The sequence below is a fragment of the Tachyglossus aculeatus genome, chromosome 14 (genome assembly GCF_015852505.1).
Source record: "Tachyglossus aculeatus isolate mTacAcu1 chromosome 14, mTacAcu1.pri, whole genome shotgun sequence".
NCBI classification, from domain to species: Eukaryota; Metazoa; Chordata; class Mammalia; order Monotremata; family Tachyglossidae; genus Tachyglossus; species Tachyglossus aculeatus.
This window is the reverse complement of record NC_052079.1, coordinates 57,631,411-57,656,628: the sequence shown is the minus strand read 5'-3', so window position 1 is coordinate 57,656,628 and position 25,218 is coordinate 57,631,411. Positions and strand designations below refer to the sequence as shown.

Genomic DNA, 25,218 nt, shown 5'->3' with positions numbered 1-25,218 from the left:
ACTTCAGAATAGCTGAATTTTTCCCATACTACTACGTGGGCTGGGATTCTATTTTGTAGAATGGGCCTGCAAAAATAATAAGGGACTTTGTGCTGGAGCGGGGGTGTGGAGGGGAGGGGAGGAAGGTGCCTAGAAGGTTCCTTTGAATGTCAGAACATCTTTTATGTCGCGTGAATTAGGATCTCATCCTGAAACCGCCTAGCTCCTGCAACTTAATCTAAGAAACGACATTGTCGATGACCAGGGGCCCGATCAACCCCAAACCAGTCCAGATTTCTGGGCCTGAAAGAGCGCGGTCTCACCGTCAGCCCGGCAGGTCCAGAATCGGAGGCCTGAAATCCAGCCAAAAGGTGTTTCGATCCCGTCACTCCCCGACTGCATCGTGATATTTTTCCTCCGCACAGGCCGGTGAACGATAGAGTTAACATCACGTGGTCCCAGCGGAAGGGCCAATGAAAGACAGGCCTGGCCACATTGCTCTGCTCCAGATGGAGTGGCAGCCACTTCCCAGACCCTGCCCTTGGACTTGTTTTCTCTTTCGCCATTTCCTAAGCCTCCTCAGAAAAACGCAGAGAAGGGCTCTCGATGCCCTGGAAGAAACAGTTAAATGTGAAAGCAGGCGAGTTCCCTGTATCGGCCTTCAGGGTTAGCTTGGAGGCTTGGCGTTCTTGGGGGAAGGGACTAAGGCAACTTACACAGAACCCATTCCCTAAATCGAGAACATTTTCTTCACGCGGCCCTTTAAGAGGCTGAGCCAGCATCGCTCGACATTTCAGCTTGGCTTCAGAAGCCTTTTTGCTCATGACTGGGGACACCAGGGCCTGAATGGATATTATATTGGGAGGGTATTTGTGTCTGTGAGATCTCCTCTAATTTGAGTTTCGTCAGGACATTTGCCACATGCACATGTACACATATATTTATATTTGTATCTGTTTCTTTCTATAGTATACAGTGTGACTCCATTTTGTATATAAAATTTATGCTATAATATATAGAGTTCATGTGACTCTGTAGGGAAAAAGGAAATTAAATTAGAAAAATCATAATTGCCATATACGAACAGATAATTTTTCCTGATAAGAGCACTGAGTCAAAGGATATTTCCCCTAACCTTAGACTGCTAGCACCTATCAATGGGACCGAGGTCCGCTTTTTATTTTTCAATGACATTTAATAAAGTATCCCAAGGGATATTTCATTCCCTTCTGGATCTCCCCACCTATACCGAGTTGGTGACCTACAGTTATTATTTTTCTTTCACCAAATTAACTTATATTTTATATGCTTGGGAGTCTTTTCTCTTCTCCCTTGCCACCCCCAGCCCCCCAGATGTTCTTTACACACTTTCGGCGGTCGATCCTAAAGGTGACATCCAAAGACAGAAAACTCTTGCCCTCATTTACGATGCCTGGATTCTGATCCTGCTGACATTGAAAATTACAATTGTTTTCCTGACCAAGTGGCAAGCAGCTGGAGAAAAATCTCCAATATTTATGTCTCCCGTTGTCTGTGATGGCGGGCGATGTAAGCAGATCACTTCCATAATTGAGGTCTCCCAAAATAAAAAATGTCCAAGTTTCATCAAGGTTCCAAAAGTAATTCTAAAAAAAAAAAATTAATGAATGAGACATTAGAAATAGTGTAGGCCTTAGGGAGGCAAGAGATTCCACACCTTACTCATTAGGGAGGTTTTTTTTTTTTTTACTAAAACAGTAATTAAAAAATATGTTTATCTGGAATCATTTTCCAATTAATGTATTTAATAAAAATTCATTGTCATTTTTTAATGTAGAAGAGGCTATTCCTTCCCTCTTTGCCCATCTAATACCGTATAAGCTTCCTGCAGAAAAATTGTGACCAATTTCTCTTTCTCTCTCTCTCTCGTACTTTTCAGATTAGTGATTACCTAAAAAAAAGCTACCTCTCAGTAGCGAGGAAAATGACATAAAAACTATTCCGGTCAAAATAGTCCTTCTAAAATATTTTGTTCTGCTGTGCCCAGTGAAATCTGAAAATCTTTGTAGGTCTTTGTCGCCTTGGGTTAACTCCCGAGATTTGAGCATTTGTGATAGAAATCAGGAAACGAAAGTGGAGCATGTAACCCTATTCTAAAATAACAATATACATAGACAATGTACTAAAAATAATATTGTGGTCATGACAAAAACAAATGCGATAAATTAAGCAGCTGAGGAAATCTTGTGTATGTCATTTAAGAGTAAATCTGGTGAATTTAAACGCAGTGAATTTAGCTCTAGTACATTTCACTTATTGACATTAAAAAAAACCCCAACAATCTGCACTGAGCCTTTGAGCATAAAAACAGGATGAGTGTTCCTGGATAGGTAATTTTATAGAAAGTGTGTTTTAAGATAATTCTACTCAGCATTTCCTCCTCATCTATGCAAAGCAGAGGTCACTGAGTATCTGCGGGAGATCTGCGTGATCATTGTGTGACTTCATGGAAATTAAAACATTTCCAAGACATTTCCACGTTTTGGAGGATAAAGGCACCTGGGAATCAGTGTGAAGAATTGATAGTTTTGTTGTCTGACGCTGCTCTTTGTATATACTTGGGTGTTAGCTGGGTTTGTTACAGGCCTGCAGATTTCTGACTCAGAACACACCGGCCCTGTTACTCGGCTTTCTTTGAAAAGACTGAGGTTATTAAATTTAAAGGGAGAAACCCCCCTGGATTGCCAGGAGATATTTTATTCCTCCTATTTATAGTTTTGCTTTTTTACAGTAGAATTTTTTTGTCATTTAGCTTTTGGACTCCTTCCACTAGGAAAGGTTCGTTGCAACCTCCGCCCTCCCCGAAATTGTGAGGAAAAAGTGAAGTAAACTCCCTGTAAATCTGGGTGACTCTCCCTGGGACTGAAAGTTGCCCACCACCAAACTAGAGCAAACCCCCTAAATATGAATGTTTCAATTTCCCCTCCCTTCCCACAAAAGCACGCTATCCGATCAACGATCTGCCATCCCTTCCAGCCACAGAGCTGGCTTCCACCATAAATACACCTATTAGCATCCACTAACAATTATTAACTCATATTTTCTGATTCACACTGTGGTTTGCGAAATATTTTCTGATTCACATTTCGGAATGCAAAAATACGCCCCGGGAGGTCTTATCAGTTTTGGAGGGTGAAAATATTCCGTGTTGCTTCGGCTCCCAGCTGGGATTTACCTCCTTCACGAACTACAAATGGGCCTTCTCTAACTCAAGTTCTGTCATCCCAGCTAGACCCTCCCTCTGAACCGTGGAGGAAAGGGAACTAGCAATGGGGGACTGTAGGAGCAGGGAAAGAAAACACCACCCCACTGGGTCATGGAGTTTGAGGTGGATTCAGAATTTAGCAATGCTTACAGTGGGCAGAACAAAATGTGGATAACTGTGTGTTCGAAGCATACTTCAGTACCGCTGCACGTGAAAAAATAAGACCTAAAGAATTGTTTTGCACACATGCTTTTTGGGTTCTGCTAATGCAAAGCACCGCTTGGCACTTTCATCTTGAAACACACCCGCTGGAGTGCCAGGACTTCATTTGTGTTGATATCGGTTTAATGCCAAGTTTGGTCAAAAACATTACTGCTAGAACGTAGTGCACTGAAGCAAATGTTTTCGAAAAATGTTTCACGATGTTTTGAAGGAAAGGATCTTTATCTATGGATCCCTCCTCGCACTTCTTTTCCCAGCCTCATACATTGTACTACTCAGAACTGCCCTGCATTGCTGGATTTCAGAAAGTGAGGTGTTTTTCTCTCCCAACTCTCAATCAATCAATCGTATTTCATGAGCACTTAACTGTGTGCAGGGCACTGGACTACGCACTTGGGAGAGTACAATTTAACAGAGTTGGTAGATGCGTTCCCCGCTTACAGCGACCTTACAGTCTTGGGTGTGTGTGTGTGTGTGCAGATATTAATATAAGTAAATAAATTAAAGATATGGCTATAAGTGCCATGGGACTGAGGGAGGAATGAATCAAAGGGTCCAAATCCAAGTGCAAGGGTGATACAGAAAGGAGTGGGAGAAGAGGAAATGAGGGCTTAGTCGGGGAAGGCCTCTTGGAAGAGATGTGCTTTTAATAATGCTTTTAAGGTGGGGAGAGTGATCGTTTGACAGGTCCCTGGCTGAGATGGGCCCTTGCCAGGTGTTTGATCAAACATAAGAAAACTGGGGTCTATATTGTGGTCCGGATCTGCAACAGAAACTCTGGAACAACAGGTCCCCTTACACATCAGATCAAGGCTGTGTCCTTCGATTAGGCCTGAAAAGGTCACACCCAGCCAATTCCCTCTCTCTACCTCTCAAGCACCCCAAAATGAGGCCCCTAAATCCTCATTCAACTCTATTTGCTAAAATGTATTGCCAGCTCCTTGGGATCCCCTTAGCCTAAATTAGCTTCGATATTTTTGTACTGTCACAGTAGAGGGAAAAAAAAGCAAAACCCCAAGAAATAACATTAGAAGTACTAATTTCCTCCCGAATAAATCAGAATTCGAGTTCCCAAGTTCAAAGCCGATTATGGGTAAAACCCTAGTCCAGTGCTGGCTCCTAACCGCCCCCCCCCACCCTTTTCCACCCCCCCCCCACTCATCCCCTTGGAAAATCTAGACTCCCAATCCAGAAAATTGTTTGTAGAGGTTCAGTTTCATGTTAAAAATAAAAGGGGATGTGTCCTTATTGTGACTTAGGAGAAAAAATAAAGAAAACACCCTTTGGGACAAAATTCAGAGTTTTAATCCTCACATAGGGTCACTAAACATCGATCAGGATAAATGTTTTCACTTAGAAGGGCTTACAATTTCTTCCCCCCAAGAAAGGAATTATTAAGTCGTGATGAATTTTCCTTTATAATATTATTTTTAAAGAGTGAAGCGTTTATTATTTCTGCATTTATGGGGTGTGTGTGCACTACATATGTTTTATTACTTTCTCTAGCCTTGACTAGTTACGATTGGGCTTGTTCTTTTATTTTGGAAAAACCAGGATTAAAGGGCAGAAGGAATGTAGCTGTCTCTCTGACCTTGCTCTTTCCAGGCTCCTAAGCATTTTTGGACTGCAGGTCTCCCAAAAAGTTGTTAAACCACAGGATGCCCTTAATATTAAAACCAAGTAGATAGACACATATTTGGTTTAATGGAAGGGAGGGATATTTATCCTGTTTATTTTGCTAGTTAGTGGTTCAATTCTCTCCGAGATTTAAGGGGTTGAGAAAAAACACTCATCTCCTCGCCCTTTCTCTTGCTTTCTGTCAAAAGCCAGCCTGACTTTTCGGATTCATTCTGTGGCAAATTCTCGTTCTGCGAAAGCCTTTCAAGGCCTAGTGAGTTCTAGGGATCTTAACAGAGTAAACGGGTTAAAATGTTGAGCCCGAAACGGAAATGTTTTTCCCTCCCCTGGATTATTATTTTGTATTTCTAGCGCAGAGACTATCGCCTAAACTGTGGTTCCAATTAGAGGGTTTTTGCCTTGATTTGGTCTTCAGGCAGATTTCAGTCCTGAGTTGTCTAATCTTCAAGTCCAGAGTCCAGGATATTTTGGGAACGGAGCGACTTTTTTTCTTTTTTTTGCTTTGTTTTGTTTTGTTTCAACGTCTAGGCTGCTTTCATCATTTACTCCCAACTGCAGTTATTTAGCTACTTTTTAGCAGTTGTTGGAGAACCCGTGGCCAGATCTCGTCTTAAAACAGTAACTTAGCAATGCTTTTTCCCCAAACTGAATTTTCCAGGAAAAAAGGGGGTGATGAGACTCCAGGAGGGGAAAACTGCGCTGGGCAAGGGCAGAATCAGGAAAGTGCTTGCTTATCGTAGAAGACCTTCACGGTGTCGGGGAATTATAATCTGGCTACCGAGAAGAAGGCAACCATGCGGCCTAGCCCTGTGGTCCAGCCCTGTGGTCATTTGAGCGGTAGGACCAAAGTGAGTCTCCTTTACCCCAGCTCCAATGGTCTTTCCCTAAAACCAACCGAATTCGGAAAAGAGAGACCCGAGAAGGCCCTCTTCTGTCAGGGTCCCCGTTCTCCCATGTATTTTTGAATTTACCAATAGCATAGAAAGTATATATATTTTTATTACCGTGGGGAGATTTCAATTGGTTGTCAGAAATGGCGAGATGTGACGCAAAAGGACACTTGGATAGAAATGCTGATTGTGCCTAAGCAGGAGAACCAAGAAATGCAGTTGCTATGTGAGAGAATGAGAAGAGATGGAGGTTTGTGGGGGGTTGGTGGGGGGGAGGTGAGGTGGGGAAATAAAGAGAAGGGGAGAAGATAGGGAGAAGGACAGAACAGAGAGAAAGGAAAGGGGAGAGAGAGACAGCAGGAGAGAAAGAATAAACAAACACTTGTGTAGGCCTAACCTATTTTGGCTCCAACACTGCCAGAACAACTAGCTTGAATTTTGAGCAGGGAGAGAAGTTTGAGATGCTTGTATTCAGTCAACCGGTGGTATTTATTGAGCGCTTACCAAGCGCAGAACAACTGTACTAAGCGCTTGGGAGAGGACAGTACAACAGAGTTAGCGGACAAGTCCCCTGGTCACCACGAACGAGCTTTAGGATAAGTAGGAGAGTCCAATAAAGAGCAGACTGCCAACGTGTGTACGTGTGTGCATGTGCGGTGGGCGTTGCGTGTGCATGTTGCATGTGGGCGAGAATGTCGTATGTGTGAACGGGCCCCAGGGGGAAGGGGCCGCCGTTCAAAGCCCAAACCCTGGTCCCTTGAGAGACCTGCAGATGAAATACAGCCCCGGTATGCCATCAGAGCCAAAATTGCCAAGACGTACAGTTTAAAATTCAAATAATAATAATTCCCCACCTTTCAAGCCTGGGTTATCCAGCTGGGACCAGGCTGGCTCCCGAGGAACGGTCAGAAAAAGCTGCATTGAGGTCGCTCGAGGAATCATTGTGGGCAGAAGAAGGAGCGGTGTTGAGGAAGGGCAGGGAGAAGAAAAATAATTTGCAGGGCTATTTTTGTTGGGGTGGGGGTGGGGGTTCTGGTTTCTTCGGGTGCGGGGAGTTTGTGCTGTGAACTGAAGCCTCGCGGCTTCTCGACTTGGAGCCAAAGAGGGCAGGAAGTTGTTTTACAATAGCGTTACAGTGATCTGCCACAAATGGAAAAAACCAAATGTGGGTCTCTGGGAAATGAGAAAAAAAAAATTATCCTGCTTCTCCACTCTCTCTCCATCCCCCCCTCCAGAAAATAATAATAATAATAATAATAATGATAATAAAATCCCGTCCCCACCCTCTAGGTTAACTGAAAGGGGACTTTCCCGTCGTTGTTTTTAATTGCTTTCTCTAGGTATCGTAAAGACTATCCCGGGAGTGGGTTGCACGGCGAAGCCGAAGGAAAGAGGTATCAAAAGGACGTTGGAGGGGCGAAAAAAAACGCGCTTGGTAACTAGCAACGGGACTTTTGGCGGAGCTCCGAGAGTTTGCTTGAGGTTGGGGGTGGGGAGGGGAGCAGAAAAGGAGCGCTACATTGTGAGTGTGTGTGTCTGCGCCTACGTGTGCATGCGGGGGTTTGCATTACAAAAAAATCGGAGCTCTCCCCCCAGTCTGTGCTTCACATTTTGGACTTGGTCGAGGGGCATTTTAGGGGGCCTGATCGCCCTAACGCCCGGGTAGTAGGGGGAGCCTGTGTGTGTGCATACGTGTGCATACTTGTGTATGTGTGTGCATACGTGTGCATCTGCATTATTTTTAAAAATCCCACCGAAGCGCTTCTCCCCAGCCTGGGATTCACGTATGGACTTTGTCGAGGGGCATTTTAGGGGACCTGGGGGGGGATTTGGTAGCCTGAACCCCGAATCCCCGGTGTGGGTGTGTGTGTGTATGCAGTGTGTAGGGGCTCTCAATCAACCAGCAATCATGGCAGCTGTTTTTCTTCGAGCGCAGCAGTTGAGCTGTCTCGCCCAAATGCTTATCAGCTTTTGACTGGGGGCCAGAGGGGGGGAGAGGAGGAGAAGAGGGCGGCGGAAGGACCGGCAGGCCTCCGCCCGGCGGGGCAGCTGCTGCGGGAGGAAAGGTCTGAGAAAACAGAAATCACTCCATTTTTCTTTTCCCCTCCCTTTCCCCCCCTTCCTGCTGCCTCCCGGGTTTGGATGCAGGCCCTCGGGCGCATTGTGCCAACCGTGGGCACCAACCAACTTTGCTGCCCGGGGGAACCGGGGCACCCGTTGCCGCCTGGCATCCCTCCGGGGCCCGAGCGGCGGGAGAGCTGCACCCGGGGACGCCTTTTAGGAAGCTAATCGGATCCATTTGGGCTTACAGGATGGCGTGAGCCGATCGCAAACTCCCTTGGCACCGTCTCCCTCTTTCTCCTTTTTTCCTCCCCTCTTTCTCCCCCCTTCCCTCCTCCTCTTCCTCCTCCCCCAAAGGGGGCTGGGCCTGCACGAGCCACTGTGGGTGACGGGGGGGGGGGGGGGGGGGAGAAAAACCCTTCCTTCAATTTGGGGGGGAGAGAAGGAGAAATGCATGCGAGCAGGGGAGGGGCAGCCGCACCCCCGGTTGCATGCATGCATGCAGAGTGTGCATGCCTATGCAGGCGTGCGGGTCTGCGTGTGTGTGTGTGTGCATGCAGGACTTATTTCATCATCAGCTCCAGCCGTCTGGCTCCTTCTTTTCCCCCTGCTCACGTTTTCCCTCTCCTCCGCCTGCAACAGGACTGCTCCAGGCCCTGGCGAGGGGGAGATTGGGCTCTGCAAAAAAATACATATACATCCCTCTATATGCACAGATGCATATAGATTATATGCTGCTGCTGCTGCTGCATTCTTGATGCAAGGGCCTCCTCTTCGCACCGACTCCGCTAGCGCTAAACTTTCCCCCCAGATGCCGCAAAGAGGACCCCTCTTTTCGGGGGGGGCTGCTGGATTTAACCCTCCGCCTTTTATTTTATTTTATTTTTCCCGAATGGACTCATTTCTCTCTCTCTCAATCCCGCCCTCCGCGAACCGCAGCGTCGAGGGTTCAGGCCCAATTTCGGCGGTTTGGCCTGCGGTTTTCCGTTTCTGTTGTGTTTGGGTTTTTGTTTTTGTTTTTTTTTTGCCCTCCCCCTCCGGTCGAAAATTGGTTTCTTCGGGGCCGGCAGCGGGCACGGAGGGCATGGCTGGCTTGCAGGAGCACCGAGGGCAGGCTGGCGAGCAGGACTGGTTAATGTACCGCAACGTGTGTGCTTGTGTGTATGTGTGTGTGTGTATTAATTGCACTAGGTGTCTGCATGAATAGGACGAATGCACGCCCCCCCCCCCCCCCATGTAATCCGACCGTGGCTGAAATGGAAATAGCCGCATTTTCTTTCTTTCTCTTCTTTCTCTTTTCTCTCTCCACCCCCCCCCCCCCCCGTCCCCCGAGCAGTGAAATGGTGCCAGTTCCCAGACAAAAGACACAAACTAGGCGGTAACCGGGGCGAAATAGTGGCAACTAGAAAAAGGGGGCTGGGGGAGTGTGTTTGGGGGCGGGGGGTGGGGGAGAAGTAGAAAATCAGCCATTCTTGGGGTGGCCACTCTTAACTTTATTTTTCCGTGGAGACTGCAAAAGTTTTCAGAATTTATTTTTCTCTCGTACCCCCTTGCCTTCATTGAAAGGGGTGTTGGATTGGGGGGGGGGTCCCCACCCCTCTCTCTTGAATAATTCATGGTGTCAGGACTAGGCATCACACGGTCTGTTTGTCTGTTTGCTAACATTCTTCATTCAAGACTTGTTAACAGCCAGACAAGCTTAATAAGCTTCCCTCTCTGCATCTCCCCCCATGCTCCATCTCTCTCTGTCTCTGTTTGTCTCTCCCTCTCTCTCCTTCCCTCCCTTTCCTGTCCCTCTCCCTCCTTTCCATCCCTCTCAGACTCCCATTGTTGTCTCAGGGAGCTGGCAGCAGAAGGGGGCTAGTGGTGACCGGTTGCTTAGGTAGGGACCACCCTCCCCCCCCCCAAAAAAAAACCCCAGCCCCCCTTTCACCCATCTCCCCAGGCCTGAGAAAAATGGGGGCGCCGGGGGATGGAGGGGATCGTGGTATTCCGGAGTTTCTCTGAGCATCCGTGTGTCTCTGTCTGCGTTCATAGGAGCCCCCCGGAATCTGCGCTGCAAGGTGAACTGTCGGACTCCCCCGTCCCCCCGAAGCTCCGCCGGGTAAGAAGCCTACCCATCGATTAGATGGTTTTGATTGACACGCGGTCACGTTTCCAGGTTGTCACCATGCGGGATAGAGCGAGGGCAGTCGGGACCAAGGACAAAGATCAAGTTTAAGGAACTTGGACCTGGATGCAGGTTCAGGGGACGACCCCTACTTCTCTTCTCCACCATCCTCTCCCCCCTTTTTTTTTTTTAATAATTTTTAACCTGCGACTCGGCTGGGCCCACCTAGACTTAACCGGCTTCGAGCAAGATTTTTTGCAGAAATGTTGTTCGTTTTGGATGTGCTCTCTTCCCCCACCCCCGACCCTCCCTTCGCCTTCGGAGTCTGCAAAACCAGAGAGCTTTCATTTTCTTTCTGGACAAAGGTCGATCACAGCTTTTATTTCTGAATGCAAATGTTTTAGGATCAGTGCCAGTGTCTTTGTGGATTACCTTTTGGAGCTTCTTTCCGGAAGGGTGATTTTGGCCTGCACCTATGGGTGTATGTGTGCGTGTACGTGTGTGTGTGTCTGTGTATGTACATACATATCTATATCTATATATATATGTATTTTTTTTTGAACCAGATGATTCCCCCCAAACTACACAGGAGCAAAACGAAAGTTGTGTGCTGCATTGTAATGGTAGGAAAAAAAGTGTCAGGCCAAGAACTCTGGTTCTGAACTGTGAGATGCAGGTCCGGGACCCAAAACTGAAAACGGTGGTGGAGCCTTTTAGGCATTTTAGCCTTGCCCGGATTTGGGCCTCTGGCCCACGGCCACAGGCTGGCATTCGGGATGCTACTGAGGCGATAGTCGTATTCTGCCGATCTCTGCCGTGCGTGATCCTGACTTCTATATTTAGTAAATTTTCTTGGAAGGGCAGAACTGTTGGGTGTTTGCCTTAGGCCTGGCTTTATTTATACTGGTTTATTTTGGTGTAGAATCGGACTTACTATGAGACTCCCAAAAGGAGCGAAATTCTTTGCTTGGTGTCTAATTAAATACTGACTATAGAAGCGGGGGACTAGTTAAGTGCCTGACAGAGCCGTGTTTGGGGCAAAGAACTGGTGAAGGTGTGAATCTAAATGTTCTTTTCCTTATTCAGTGCCTGGCAAATAGTAAGCGCTTAACAAATACCATAATTATTAATCCAAAAGTCCAGGCGTCTTGCTCAGACACAGTGTTCCGTCAGGGCTTGGATAAAAATTCCGGCTTTGAGTTTACAGCTTTTAGGCTGCAGGAATTGTATAAAATAAGCAAGAGCTGATTTGAGATTGGGATTTTCCTCTCAAAAAGAAATTGGGCATCTGTAGAAACTGTCGTGGGGGAAGGAAAAAACCCTCTTTGAAATATATGGATTTTGCAGGCTCCCGTTTTGAAAATAAAAGTTCTAAATAGAATATCTTAGTCAAGCCTTGGATTCCGTTAGTCCACGAGGCTTGCTTACTTCAAATATTTAGTCCGATGAATCTCTGTTATCGGGGACGGCATCCCTTCTTAACTTCCTGCCCCGCTTTCCCGCTCCGTGCGCCTCCCCCATCCGCCCTCAGCCCCCAAATTCTGTTTTGGACAAAAGCAGGTGGAAATCCAAGCCCTCGGCCTATCATCTGGTGGACCCCACAGCCCGGGACCGTTTTGCATCCGAACGGTTGTTTTATGACAACATAAAACAAAAACAACTCACGACTCCTCATCATAAATCAGCATTTATAGGTGAACGTTCAGCCGATGGGTGACTTCTAAACAGCCAGAAAAGAACTTAGAAATGCATTATAGGGCTCAAAAATAAAGTGAAAATTTACCTCTTCCATGTCTAGGGGAGGAGGTGAGGCCGGAGATCGCGTCCACACTGAAACAGACAGCAGGGCCGGCTATTTTGTGGGGGCTGTCTGTCTTTTTGGGGAACAGTGGGGGTTAGGAGGGGGATGTTTGGACAGAGGGTGACGATCGGCTGGTTGAATGGTCAGCCAGGACTGAGTGGGTGCAGGATGGAGAGTCCAAATTTTATTTTCCTTTTAATTTTACCATCGGTCTTGTTGTTTGCATGTGGATTGCTTAGCGAATGCTTTTTAAGAAAAAACCAAAAAATCTCTTTGTGTTTGTAAATTTTCCCAAGTGCTTAGTACAGCACTCTGCACACAGTAGGCACTCATAAATACGATTGATTGTTTGATTTTATGGGTAGATAGAAAGAGACGTGAACTTCGGGCCTGCCGATCGAAAGCCGACCAAGACCCGGGGATTGGAGAGCCGATAGGAGCGTCAGCCCCTTTGGGTCTGGATTCCGATCAGTTCGCGCTTATTGATCCGACCTCGTTTATTGATCTGCCTCACCCTTAGGGTCCTGAGTGTCGGCCGGAATCCCGGGCAGGGATTGGTGTTTGTTTTGTCAGTGCGGGAAGGAATATTCACATTTAATTTGCTTGGAGCAGGCAGCAGCATCTTTCCCCCCTCGCCCAGTCCCTGGGTCCACGTTTGAAATTTTGAGAATGGGTTGGGGGGCAGTAAGCAGAAATGTAACCAGTGATGAGACAGGTTCTGGGATCTGACTGGAGAAGAACGCCATCAGCGATTCCAAGAAGGGGGCGAGAGATAGTGGCTTTCCCAAAAGCTGGGTCCCGGTTTTGGTTTCTTTTTCCCTCAGGTCCTTGGGCATTTGTTTTTTATTTTATTTTTTATTTTTAGGAGGAGTTTCCTGCCCTCTCCACCAACCGGGTGTCCCTGGACTCGGCCCCAACTGTGGGAGTCAGAAGGACCTGGGTTCTAATCCTCGCTCCGCCACTTGTCTTTGTGACCTTGGGCAAGTCATTTTGCTTCTCTGGGCCTCAGTTACCTGATCTGGAAAATGGGAATTGTCCATTAGCCCTATGAGGGATATGGACTGTGTCCAACCTTTTTTTTTACCCCAGCGTGTAGTTTAATGCCTGGCACAGAGTAAGCGCTTAACAAATACCATTAAAAACACTAAAAAAATGCAACAGCCGTAAAAACTGTGTCGGGTTTTCGCTTCCCGTAGAACTACAAGACTCTCTTTTGGGATCAGGAGGAAGTGGGAAAGAGGGGGGCAGCCCTGGGGTGAGGTTATAGTCCCATGGGGGGAAGGGGTTCGAACTGAAGCTGCTCCCACGGGTGTGTGGGTCTTTGAGAGGAAATCACTCGCACGTTATGCCCCGGACCAATACATTGGGTCTCGAGGGAGCTTTGCTTAAATGCCAGTGGTGAAGAGGGGATTACCACCCGCAGGACCAGGGCTGGAGCTGCGTGTGCAGTAGTAGTGAAGGTTTGCACTGAACCATCCACACTCCCTTGCCCGGGCCCAGCGACAGGCACTGCGAGGTGGCTGGCAGGAGGAGAGGGGGCAGCCTGCAGTCACTGGACAATCGGACATCACCCTGGCCGGGGAAAGTGAGGGCCTCTTAGAAGCTGTTGAGTGGGCCGATATCATTTAGGGTACGGTCACGAGCGGAGCGGAAAGAGTGGTGCTGCCTGCCCCTTCTCTGGGAGTCCGTGATGGGGTGATTATCGTAGAATGAGAATACATTGGGCGTGATTCATAGAGCAGATTATGGCGATAGTATTTCAGAGGTCTTCTTTGCACTGACGCTTAGGCTTCCTTATTTTTGCCTCTAATTGCTATGTCTTCCTCTGTATTATTATTATTGTTTTTGATGAAAACCAGTTCAGGGAGATCATTTTGGAGTGAATCTGCCTTGCCCTCTTGGGGCACGTGATCGGGGTTTGGCAAACGTTGCCTGTGAAGGTTTGAAAAACGTAAATTAGAGGTGGGTGAGTTTTTTAGTGGTCTGAGTGTGCCAGGAAAGCCTTGAATTGAAAATACCGAGTTCTGGTTGGGAGGAAAATCTGGTGCTCGGGACATGCTTTTACTGGAGAATGAAAGAGAGCGTTGGGTGGGGGGGTGGCGGCGTATGTGGGATATGTGTGTGAGTGCGTAGAGCCGGGTTAGGGGGTCGGGGGGTTGGGTGGGGGGGACACCGAGAGCATTTATGCCCGAGTGCCTATCGAGCTCTGTTCCGTTCTCTCCTCCCCTCCCCGGGTATGGAGAGAGGCGGGGGGCACCGGGCCCAGTTCTCAAACGACTTCCTCCGAGATGCGATGACTTCACCCTCGCCAGCCCTACCTTCCATGTGTCTGAGGCTCTCTCGACACGCACGCCAGCTCCTTGCCGGGCGGTGGGCTTCCTAAGTTGGGGTAGGGGGTGGCGGGGGATGTGCGGGGGGAACGGGTATCTTGAGGGGGCAACCCCTTCCTTTCGGAAAGCTGAAACATTTCCTCACGAAGCATTTTGCCCCCTAGCAAACTCTGCGGACGCAGATGCCGATGGAGTCAGCTGGTTTCGGCTCAACGGGCTACTGCCGGAACAATGGAGCGACTCGCAACAGTTTCAGTTTGGATCAGCCCGGCCGCACCTGGAGAAAAAGAGAACTCCAAAGCCCGGATGTCTGCGTGGCTGTGCCTTTTGTCCCGACTGGGCCGGAGGAAAAGGAGGAAAGGGTGAGGTGGGTACGTGCCCGTTGGTGATTGGGCCTGGGTTGGGTGGTGGGAGGGGGTGGGGGAGTGTTTGTGTGTGTGTGTGTGTGTGTGTGTGTGTGTGTGTGTGTGTGTGTGTTTGTGTGTTCATTCGGAATTGTGGAATTCTAGATTTCTTCAAGACCGTCTCTCCCCAGTCCTCGTCCCCTTCCCCATCATTTTATACCTTTGGAAGGCGAGGCCTTTATTCTGCACAAACCATTCGGGAAAATGAATGACGCTGCTCTAGAAATATGTGGAAGGTGAGGTCATTTGATTCAGACCGGTTGATAGATGAAGTCAGGGCTTGAAAATACATCTTAACACCGTGGGTAGATCTGGGAAGGGAAAGGATTTCAGCAGAAATACAGTTTGGCTGCCGTGAAACAGTCCATTTCATGAAAAATCAGGGGACAGCCCAGAAACATGATGGTTTTTTTTTTATCCCAAAATGATGGGGGTGGGGTGGAATTGTTAGCTGGAAATAAACCTTTGTGAAAATGTCCAGGACGGCAAGATTTGACATATTATATGCATGTATGCCTGTATTTATGTACACACACACACTCTCTCTCTCTCTCTCTCTCTCTCTCTCTCTCTCCCCCCCCCCCCCCCTCTCCCTCTCTCTCTCTCTCTCCCTCTCTTTCTCCTGAAATAGTGTGGTTAAATATTTGCCTACTTTAGCCTCTGGTAGGGCCTGGGAGCATAATTATCATCAGCAATAGTATCGATCGCATGCCTACCGTGTGCAGAGTTCTGCACTAGGCGCTTGGGCGATTACTGTAGAGTCGGTAGACCCAGTCCAAACGCGAAGTTCTGGCAGAGCCGGTAGCCTCCCGCTATAGAATTGTGACGTCAGAGTGCATCGCCGGGAAAGGTTACTTTGAATCTCATTGTTTCTCGGAGTCCTGCTGAAATTATTCAGGACCGCTTTCGGACGCATTGTGCATGTAAACGATGACTTTTGAGACAAAATAGGGCGGGTGGGCTCTTTTGGAGAGATTCTCACGGACAGACCAAGGAAAGGTCACCCAGTATGTGGAATGAACTTAATTGAAATCCTGCCTTTTTTTTTTTTTTGGAGGATTTAAATTAGGGAAATGCTTTGTGGAAGGCTTTTTGCAAATTGCTCCTGTGCTAAAAGACAATACAGTGCAGGATTTCTGTCTTTTACCCACTTTTGCGAAAGAGTCGCACGTTAGAGCACGAAAGAATAAGTCACTTCACACGCTCATCTGGGTTGTTTTGCGGCTGAGGAGGGATAATGAAACAGTTATTCATTACCATAAACAATAGGTCTTTGTGAATTATTTATTTTCAGCACTGTCCAGTCTGCTGCTGAATTGCCTGGCCATTCTGAAGTACAGACGAACAGCAATTTGTATCGAAGCTTTATATAAAAAAGGGGGGGAAAAGAGAAAGAATATTGGCCCTATGATTCTTGGAGAATTTTGGGAAGACAATAGGCCTTTGTTCTTAATGGTGTTTAAACTTTCAAGGACCTGCCCCCCCTCCCCCCCAGAGATTGTGAGGTGACAGAATATTGCTCTGGACATATCTATTCTACAGCTTGTGCCAGGATTTAAAGCAGGCTTTGAGATTTTTCTCCTCCATTGCGTGACTATGCTACAGTAGAAAGTCTGGGAAAGTATTGATTAAAAGTAGAATCGGGGAATTTAAAGGTGACTTCAAAAATTGTACACTGGAGAAAAATAGATCAGTTTCTGCCCCTGTTTTTTTTCTAAGCAAATATTGGTGCTATTTTCTTTAAGCCGCACGGGATTGACTGACTGGGAGTCTCAGACATAGACGTTATCTCAAGGTCTATATTAAGACTTGGCAAACACACAGTCCCAAAGACCCTTTGTGTAAGCGAGCTGGCAGCATTTTCCACCAAGGTGGACCAGCATAAAATCACTCTTGAACTTCAGCACCTGGCCCAGCAGGACACTGGGAGCTGGATTTAACCTCCCAAATAATCATAATTGCGGTATCTGTTTAGCATTAGTATGTGCCAGGCACCATACTAAGTGCTGGGGTAGATACAAGCTAGATCCCACATGGGACTCACATACTAAGGAGAGGGAGCACAGGTATCAATCAATGGCATTTATTGAGCACTGATCGTGTGTAGAGCACTGCCCTAAGCGCTTTGGAGAATACAACAGAGTTGGGGAACATATTTCCTGCCCTGCGTACAGTCTAGGGGTATTGAATCCCTGTTTTGCAGATTAGGGAACTGAGACACAGAGAATTTACATGACTTATCCAAGGTCACAGAGTGGCCAAGTGACAGAGCTGGGATTAAAACCCAGGTCTTCTGACTCCAAGGCCTGTGCTCGTTCCACTAGGCCATATTGTTCAGGAGTTGAAGGGTTCCTGTTTAGAGTTCTTGTCGACCCTCGGGCCTCAGAATTGATTATTCATTCATTCAGTCCTATTTATTGAGGGCTTACTGTGTGCAGAGCACTGCACTAAGCTCTTGGGAGCATCCAGTACAACAATAAGCAGACACGTTCCTGGCTCACAACGAGCTTACAGCCTCGAGATGAGCTATATTTGAGTGCTTACCATGTGCAGACCACAGTATTAAGTGCTCGGAAGAGTACAGTACAATTGAGTCGGTCGTCGTGTTGCCTGCAGAATCGTCGGGAACAGCCCATTGGTCCATTTGTATTTACTGAGCACCTTTTGGGAGCAGAACTCTGTACTAGGCACCCGGGCGAGGATAGTAGCATGAATAGATCCAATCCGTGCGTGCGCTCAAGGAGTTTAGAATTTGTTTTGCACGGATCACTATACTAAGCTCTTGGGGAGAGTTCAGTAGTTAGCAGATCCTATCCCTGCCTTCAGGAAGCTTACAGCATAGCGGGGGAGACCGACGCTAAATTCCATCGATCCTAGGGGTGGGTGGTGGAGTTTGGGAAGCTGCCAGGGTCCATCCTGGAGGTGTGGGGTCACTGGGCAACAAGTCTCCATCTATTTTTTATGGTATGTAAGCACTTACTATGTGCCAGGCACTGTACTGAGTGCTGGGGTAGATACAGCCTAATCAAATTGGACACGGTTTGTGTCCCACGTGAGGCTCACAGTTGTAATCCCCATTTTACAGGTGAGGGAACTGAGGCTCAGAGAAGTGAAGCAGTGTGCCCAAGGTCACCGAGCAGAGAAGTGGCGGAGCTGGGATTAGAACCCAGGTCCTTCTGACTCCCGGGCCCGTGCTCTATCCACTAGGTCACTCAGCTTCTGGGTTGGGCTTCCCAGGGGACCCAATCCTGTGTCCATTGGGAATTTAGGGGAGCATGGAGAGCGGATAAGAACGCTCTCGCACTGTACACGTGGCTGTGTCTATTCCCGTTGTCCACCCGGATTCCCGTTTGCTGTCTCACGGAGAACCATGTGGGGATTCGCCCAGAGTTGCGTGGACGTGGAGGTCATCTCTCCAGCCCGCTTCGGGCCAGAGGGGCGGTGGAACCGAGTTCTGCTCTGCATCCCCTTCTTTCCTTTCTCCCCAGACGACGTCTTTTAGAAAGGCCATTCCCCAGATGACAATTTCAGGGGCTGAGGACCGGGCTCAGCTGGGAGATGACGCTCCTTCGAAAGAGTCTGTTTGTGTTGAGGATTCTGACCAGGACCGCTCCTGCCATTCTGATGATCTGGACAGGGGACGTTCAGGAGGGCAGGACGTGTGTCCTAACCCAGCCCAGTGTGAGCCCGGAATCTCCGGGGACTCGAGGCGGAGGGATCTTTAGGAAAGGCTGGGGTTCGGAAAAACTACCAGCCTCCACCAGTACTCTTCTCAACTGCCCGCATTTTCACGGACTTTCCTGGGACTCGCTGTTTGCATACCCATTTTGAAAAGGCAGTTTGCCATTGGAAAAAAAAAAATAGGAACATCTGAAGATCTACGGACGCACATGTGCTCCTCCCAGAGAAATTGTCTTGGAGATTTTTAGGAGGGTATAAATTGCAACAGACTAAATGCCCCAAATCAGCAAGGTATCTCAAAATGAACCGATTTGGCATTTTTATGACCCATGGGGGTTAAAGGAAAAAAAGCGGCAGTGAAAAAATAAATTAAGAAATCCCATCTGCCTCCACAGATTGAAGAAAAATATCGTAAGCCATTGTTGACTTTACCGTCAAAGTGATTTTTCTAAGAGGAAAAAAAATTTTATGTATATATATTTAGTTTCGTATTTTAGCGGAAAGAGCACTGAGCTCAGATATTTACCTTCCAATTTGGGTGTCCTAAATTCTGATGTCATTTTGAGGGTATTTGAGAGATATTTACATTTAAATTAGTCCCTTTATAATTGTATTTTAAAATTATACTAAAATGATGATGGGGGTAGTGTCACGTTTTCCATGTGTTTTTAAACTAATTGAAGGTAACCACAGGTCGCACATGGGTATAAAGGCACCTAGAAACGTGACCGCGTGGTGTGAGCTACGTGGAGTCTGTCCGTCTGTCTCCTGGCCGAAGTGGCCAGGAGCGTCCGATTTTTTTTCCCGTGTTTTTGTTTCCTTCATTTCAGTGTGTTAGGATGGACTCCCAGAAGCTGTGCTTTGAGGTGGGAGGGAGAGGAGAGAGATCCGGTGAGCTACACTGTCAATCACATGGAAAATCATTTTCTTTATGTGAGCCGGGGGCCATATTTTGCTCAAGCTTCTGAAAGTCCTTGAGGCCCAGCCCCTCGCCGGTAGTGAGTGAGGCTAGAAACTGGACTCTCAGTGCTGGATTTCAGCTGGACGGAGGAGCTAGGGTGGGGAGAAGCATCTGTGCTGGTGGGTGACCTTGGGCAGACACTCCTCCCCCCCCCCCCGGAGCCGTGTGCTGGACCCACATAGTCCTTCGAGTCCCAGACCACATTCATACCCCGGCCAGTCAGTCATTCAGTTGTATTTATTGAGCGCTTAATGTCTGCAGAGCACTGTACTGAACGTTTGGGAGAGGACAGTATGGGTCACGGGACCCCTCTCGGACTTGCAGCTCATTTTGGCTGCCCGTCCACTGAGTCCCCCGTGAGATTAGGCCTCTTGTGTTCCCCACATCGGCTGGACGTCCGGGCCAGGATCGCTCGCCCGACTGGTCAGAAGGGTGGCCGTAGGCCGCTGTTTCTGGGGTTGTCAACTCCCTGATGGCTTGTGTGGCTGGACGGGGGTGGAGGGAGGAAAGCAGGGAGGGGAGAAATGACTCCAAAAAGCGAGACCTCTCCCAGGGAGCCCTGACCAGAGAGAGGGGGGTGATTTGGGGTGCTCTGAGTCCCCAAGATGAACCCTCCAGTCTCAGGAGAATAAATTGTGGTTTCGGGGCACGTGGGCTTGTATATGCACCCCGTTCCCAGGGGATACTGGTTTGGAACTGCAGTCACCCACCCAAGGTGGGCCGGGGCTGACCCGAGTGCAGAACTTGGGGGTGGAGGTGGTGACCGGCCCCTTTCCCCCAACACCCTCTCATCTCTCTTCGGATGCGTCCCCTCCCCAGCTTCGCCCACCTTCACAGCGGCTGTTTCTCTGCAGTGGGAAGCTTTATTTGGGTTAGTTGTCAAAGAGAGTGAGTGCTGGACCCTGAGACCCCTGGTCAGGAACCCCCATTTAACTTCCAGGGTGGGGCCTTGGCGGGAGGTGGTTACTGGGGGAGGAAGAAGAGTCCTGGGTAATCCTGGGGAGAGGGAAGGACTCGGGTCAATACGACTGTATGTATATATGTTTGTACATATTTATTACTCTATTTATTTATTTATTTATTTTATTTGTACATATCTATTCTATTTATTTTACTTTGTTAGTATGTTTGGTTTTGTTCTCTGTCTCCCCCTTTTAGACTGTGAGCCCACTGTTGGGTAGGGACTGTCTCTATATGTTGCCAATTTGTACTTCCCAAGCGCTTAGTACAGTGCTCTGCACATAGTAAGCGCTCAATAAATACGATTGATGATGATGATGATGACTGGGTCGTGGAGGCCAGTGAGCCCCTGGGGATCCTTTCCCCGCTTGCTCTTCCTCGCATCCCACCCCCCAAGCACAGCAACACCGGCCCTATCCTCCTCAGCTTCTCCGGTCTGCCGTCGGCGCCCCATCCCGTGGTGGCGACCGAGGGGCCAAACACGATCAAAACCTCTGCTCGGAGTCGCTGGGATGTTGGGAGCCTTCCCGGCCAGACTCCGCGGGGATCCCGCTCATTCATTCAGTCGTATTTATTGAGCGCTTGCTGTTTGCAGAGCACGGTGCTAAGCGCTTGGGAAGTACAGTTCAGCAACAAATAGAGGCAATCCCTGCCCGTACGGGTTCACAGTCCAGAAGCCCACCCGTGTGCCTGCGATTGGTGCCACCCAGCTTGGAGAAGGGATTCTTCATTTTAAAGAGGTGAAGGATAAGCCTGGTGTAGTCACCATGATGAATGAATGAATGCTCCAGCCGCAAATTTGGGCCATGGCGAGTTTGAAGGCCAGGCCAGAGCCTCGATGTTTGCCATTCTGAACACAGCCCTTGGGAGCTGGCTCCAGGCTTCTCCTGTGCGAGAAGGTTGTGTGTCCTATCCCCAGCCACCCCAGTGTCCCGGGCCCTCCCCCGAGGAGGCCTGCTCCATAGGCACAAGGCAGTTTTCTGGTCTGCCTGCACGGGAGGATCAGAAAAGTTCGAAGAGCGTCGTTTTTTCCGTCACCCCTACATTCCCACGGGAAGGGCGAGAGGGGTGGTGGGGCCTGCAGCCATTCTGACTCCTCCAATCCTAGAATCCTGAATCCCCCTCCCCCCTCGGGAATCGTATTTAGCAGTGGAAGGCGATTCTTTTGGAGGACCCTGCTCTCCCAAGGCCTTGGCATTATGCAGTTGGCAGGCGCCAACAGACAGTGTCCACCTCCCCGCTCTGGCCCATCCAGTTTTATTCCTCCACGCTCTGGAAGGCCCACAGACACTCCGTATCCCTCCCGTGGCAGGATTTGATTCCAGACATGGAACATGCTCAGATTCTGGGAGTGCATACGGCTCAGCACTCTCTTTCTCTCCCCGCCCTCCCGCTCTCCCCCAGAAAGATTAATGGGACCACCCTAGTCCCGCTCCGGCTGCCCAGTGTTTCCTTTGTGAAATGAGTTTGGTATCTGGAGAAGTGGACCGCCGCCCCCCTGCCGATAATCAAGGCACCTAAAGTCGGGGGTTCGGGTAATCTGGCCATCTGGGCCCTTGAAGCGGGGTTTGGGGGGCTAGTGGGGAGGAATGTTTAGCCAGCAGCCTGGCTCTCGGCTGCGCGTAGGGCAACGGGGGCAGAACGGCCTGCCTGCTGGGTCTTGTTTCCCTGGCATGTGCAGATGGCACGGTGTCCGTGTGCGTGGATCCCGCCCCCGCCCCCCCATTTCCCCCCCAGCCCAGCAGCAGCCCCCCCTTCGGCCCCGCCTCGCACCCCCCTCCCCTTCGGTCCTGCTAGCCTTTCCCTCGAGGCCTCTATCGGTGCAGCCCCTGAGCATCTTTCAAAAAATGATCGGTGGGCGGGGCCAAGGCTGCAGCGATTGCGTCTCAGCCCATAAGCGTCTCCCAGCCGCTCGCTCTGTGTGCAGTTCCAATGAGAGCAGGAGACAAGAGTAGAATTTTCCCATATCCTCCATGGTGGCTGGGGGGGTGGCGGCGGCAGCAGGGGAGCCGGGGAGGGTTGGTTCATTCATCCAGATTCAGACGTGTGCAAACCTGTCGCTCCGCGCCGAGGAAGCTGGAAACTTTGCCTCAGCGATCCGCCTCATCTCCGGCCGGGAAGGGCGAGCCTCGAAGCCAGATCCCAGCGGACGGGGCGAGCGGGTCTGAGCCCCCTTCCTGGCCCGTGGGGGTCACCCGGAACAGGGGGCGGCTAACAAGGAGCAGAAGGCCGCTCTCGCCGCGGGTAACGTACTTGTCGCTTCCTTCCGCCTCGTGGAGAAGGGAACTGGGGTCTGTGGTTCACATAGGGGAGCTCAGGACTGGGTCAGTGGCCTAGCCTTCGGCACCGTGGGGGGAGAGAGAGAGAGAGAGAGAGAGAGAAAGATCATCTTTTCAACTCAGCAGCCAGGACTACTCTCCTCCCACCCTCAAAGTTCTTGCGGAAAAATGCAGGCGGGTGTGGAGTCCAAATGGGTTGTCCGGCTTTGGCCGGCGGCCTTACCCGGCCTGGTAGAAATTTCTGCCCGGTACCTAATTGCCGAGAGACGTCTCCCTTTTTCTCCTCATCGGCAATAGTAGCATCCGCCTAGGGGAATGAATCCAGAGTGGGAGCAGGCTGATAGGTTTTGGCCTGGTCTGGTGTTCCCGGGATAATTCGGTTCCCTCGTGCGAAAACCTGGAATGCCAGACTCATGCCTTTTCATCTTATTGGTGGGGTACAAGGCTTGGGATACAGAATATCTTTGAGGGGATCTTTTTTTGGAAAGCGGCGTTTATTGTCTTACTGCATTGTCTAATTCCAAGCAGTTGGGGCCAAGAGGCGTTGTGGAGTTTCTTTCGGTCTCCGTTTGCCTCTTGAGGGAATTCCACAGGGAGGCAATTTTTGCTCAGATAACTTGAGAAAAGCGCTAAATGAAATCCTGCATCAAACCCACATAAACTTCAACTGGAGAAACTTCTAGAGCCGTAGAGCCGAGCCAGTCTGCTCTCTCCAGGAACGTGAGGGGGCTCGGCTTGGAAGGGGATTTATGCCCGAGGCTTCTTCCCCGTCTGTCGTCTTTTGGAGCGTTTTATTAATGGCCCAGTTGGTGGCAGTGACTCCTCTGACTTTTATTTCTCCAGCCCAGAGCTCTCCCTTCACGGAAGGAGGCCGAGTTTAGAATTAAATCGAAGGGTTCGAGCCGAGGGATAGGTAGGCCGCAGGAATAATAAATAGTTTCAATACCCGTCTTCCAGCCTGCTCGTACCCAAAGCCTGCTTAGAAGGCCGTCTTTGTTTTCCTCTGTTTAATTGTAGCCCAGAGTAAAATAGGGCCCTGATTTATAGAAAATGTAAAATTAGGGACAGAAAGTTCGAAATTACAGCCACAGTAAAATTTCCCACAATAATAATGCCGCATTCTTACTGATGCGAATGACTTTAGGGTTGATTTATGTGGGAAAGAAACCCTTGAACTCCCTGAATTGGGCAAATGGGAGGGTTAAGCCCCCTTCTCTGGTTTCCACGGGACCTGAAGCAGGCTTTTGCCCCAAAAGAGGGGTCTGTGTCGGTCTGGACATCATTTCGGGCCAGAAGGATGGCCTGGCCAAATGACGGTTCAACCCAGAGGTTTGGACTGTTACGTTCTCCAGGGAAGAAGGGACTTTCCTGCTTTGTTAGGGTGGTACCAAGATGAAACACTACACGCACATGCACACGCACGCACGCGAACCTGCACCAGGTTGCTGAAAATATCGGCTGGGCTGAAAGGAGGGTCAAGTTAACACGAGATGTCAGGAGCATCATAAGCTCTAAGAGGCAGTGGAGAAGGTTTGGAGCCTTCCAGAAGCTTTTGATTGCCGCCCCGTCCTCCCCCGCCAGCCCCCGAAGTGTTAGGGTTCTAGGTGGCCAAACTGATTTAGAGCTGATCCAGTATTTGTTGTGGGGCAGGGTTCCAATCAATCATATTTATTGAGCGCTTACTGCGTACAGTGCACTGTACTAAGCGCTTGGGGGAGGACAGTATAACAGTCTGTCCACAAAGTGCTTACAGTCTAGAAGGGGAGACAGACATTAATATAGATAAATAAATGATGGGTGTGGACACAAGTGCTGAGGTCAAGGGGGGTGAATAAAGAGGGCAAATCCAAGTACAAGGGCTTCTCTATGGGAACGGATGGAGGAGGGTATTGTTCGGACCGAAAGTCTCCTAGAACACAGCCGGGGCCTCTTCCTCGCAGACGGCAATTTCTCCGTCGGACCCATGGTCTGAAAAGCCTGATTCGATCTTCCCAAGACCCCGGTGTGTGTGTGGGGGGGGTCCCACATTCAAACTGAACCTCAGTCTGCAACGTCAGCGGGGATTTTTCAGTTCCTGGATCGTTCGAACCGATCCACTAAAATCCTGTCCCTATTCTCTTGAGTGCCCCGCGTCTGGAGACGGCAGCACGGCTGTCGATTGTAGATTCCCTCAGTGGTTTCCCGACCGTTACGTCCTGACTTCAAACTTTCAACGCGAGCCATGGTGGAACGTAGTAAGTAGAGTGAAAATGGGAGGGTTAAAATGCCCACCCCCCCATTTTTTTTTTGTTCAGAAAAGACCGAATTGTTGCCGAAATTTACACTTTGTCCATGGCACTCGCTGCTTCTCACTGGTATTTCCTTTTAAGAAGGTTCCACAGAAAACACGTTTGAAATCATCCCTATATAAATTTCACTATAGACTGGATGGCATATCCTCACAGCACAGATGGGCTAGTCTGTCATTTAGAACTGTTTGCTACATGTTGCAACACAGAGCATATTTCCAGCACAGAAGCAATCATTCTGAAGAATTGAGGTCAAAATCAACACATTGCCTTTGGTTTTTAAAAATCCCTTTTTAAAAGAACTTCCGATTTCCTGCTGTATTCGGTGAAGCAGGGGAGGGGGAGAAATCTCCATAGTATCTGCGATTTG

General features: G+C 49.0%; 1 long non-coding RNA gene across 1 annotated transcript; it reads right to left on the bottom strand.

The window, feature by feature from the left end:
* Positions 1-1,128: 1,128 nt before the first annotated feature.
* On the bottom strand, positions 1,129-6,995 carry LOC119937117. Its single transcript, XR_005453926.1, has 2 exons — positions 6,828-6,995; positions 1,129-1,604 (listed from the first exon to the last, which is right to left on the bottom strand). It is a non-coding gene; the product is annotated as an uncharacterized LOC119937117 (long non-coding RNA).
* Positions 6,996-25,218: the final 18,223 nt, after the last annotated feature.